Below are 2,228 nucleotides of genomic sequence, written 5' to 3' on the forward strand. Positions count from 1 at the left end.
TTTCTTGCACGCTGTCCTATACTTCCTTATCCATCCTATTATCAAATTTCACCATTTAAAAACATAATAAAATACTTTCTTATCCTAAAATGTTGCAATTAAAAAAACTTAATAAAAAATATTATGATTAAAAAATAATATTTAAATATTTAATATTGTAAGAAAAATAATATTTTATATTAATGACTAATCCAGCTCATAATATCTTTCTTTATCACAAAAAAATATTATATGATTAATACATAGATTAATTAATTAATATAAATATAATATAATTTTAGAGTCAATAAGCAAGATAATAGAAATCTAACTTTATACTCCAAAATCAATAGAAAAGAGGAGATATACGTTTCATATACACCAACAACAAAAAGGGGAAATCTAACTTTATTATCCAAAATCAAAAAAAAAGAAATAGAAGTTTTAACCAAGAAAGTAGTGATTTGAAAGAAATAGTGTGAAGTTGGAAAAAGGGATGTGGTTACCAAGACCAAAATCAAAAAGTCACTTTATGAGTTGATCAAAAGTTTAGAAGCAAAACAATAAGAAATGAGTAGAAAACAAAACAATTGAAATTTAGATGGAGAAGACATCCACTTTTCAAGCTTATAATCAATAAGGACTTTAATGTCTTTTCCAGAACAATGAATTTTCTTATATGATACTAGTAACAAACCCGTGCGTCTGCACGGGTTCTGGTACGGGACGCGCATTTGTTTCAGATATATATTTTTTAATAGAAAAATGTCTGGTACCCGTTAAAAAATAATAATTGAATGTATAGAAAAATGTCTGGTACCCGTGAAAAAATAATAATTGAATGTACAGAAAAGTGTCTGGTACCCGTGAAAAAATAATAATTGAATGTATAGAAAAATGTCTAGTACCCGTGAAAAAATAATAATTGAATGTTTAGAAAAATGTATGGTACCCGTGAAAAAAATAATAATCTAAATATATAGAAAAATGTCTGGTACCCGTGAAAAAATAATAATTAAATATATAGAAAAATGTCTGGTACCCGTGAAAAAATAATAATTGAATATATAGAAAAATGCCAGGTACCCGTGAAAAAATAATAATTGAATGTTTAGAAAAATGTCAGGTACCCGTGAAAAAAATAATAATCTAAATATATAGAAAAATGTCTGACACCTGTGAAAAAATAATAATTAAATGTATAGAAAAATGTCTGGTACCCGTAAAAACGTTTAGATCAATAAGATTTTTTAATACAAAATACAATTTTAGTATAATATATGTGAATAATTGAGGCTAAAAAAATGTAATAAAAAAATAGAATAAAGCAAATATTAGAAGCAAATAGAAACTAAATATTTGTCTTTCTAAGATGGAAGATTTTTAATATTTTAGATTATATTTGTCTTTCTAAAAAAGAATAAAAGAATATTTGGCAAAGTGATCGTATGGTATATTTTAATGGTATATTTTAATGGTATAAATTAATGATATAAATTCTTAGTAATCACAAGGCATTATTTTAATTATATGAATTAAAGATTTTAAAATCCAATCATATTGTTTATTTCGTGACACTTAATTGAGTGCTATTAATCTCATTCAATAAATTTAAAAATAATAATAATATCACTTTATTATTAATATTATTTATTGCAGGCTAGAGGAAAAATATATTTTATTATTTTAAATTCACTTCAAAATAGTCAATTGAATTAAAGGATTTTAAAATCTAATCATTAATATTTATTTCATGACATGTAATTGAGTGCTATTAATCTCATTCTACAAATTCAAAAAAAATAATAAGATCACTTTATTATAATATTAATAATATTATTTATTGTAAGTTAGATTGAGATGAGTATACAATAGTAGTAGACCTCTAGATGTGATAACATCACACACAACACGCCAACACCTAAAACTGTGTACTATTCATAAAGTTAATGATGTAAATTGTAGCTGAATGACATTGATTGCACAAGATGGTGCAAAAAGTGAACAATAACTTTTAGGTTGAACATATCTAGTAGCCAATAGGTTGTACTTTTAAGACATAAAAATAAAAAAAAAATGCTATAAAAAAAAAAGGTTGACAGTGATGCTATTAAAGTTTATGTTATATAAAAGTCAACACAATATTAATACTATAGGTAATGACAATTTAAATTTATTTATATAGTGAAATGATATATTTTATATAGTATAGTTCTACATGCCATTTTATGTTAGTTTTTTTAGAATTT

The sequence above is a fragment of the Vicia villosa genome, linkage group LG6, assembly GCF_029867415.1.
Source record: "Vicia villosa cultivar HV-30 ecotype Madison, WI linkage group LG6, Vvil1.0, whole genome shotgun sequence".
NCBI classification, from domain to species: domain Eukaryota; kingdom Viridiplantae; phylum Streptophyta; class Magnoliopsida; order Fabales; family Fabaceae; genus Vicia; species Vicia villosa.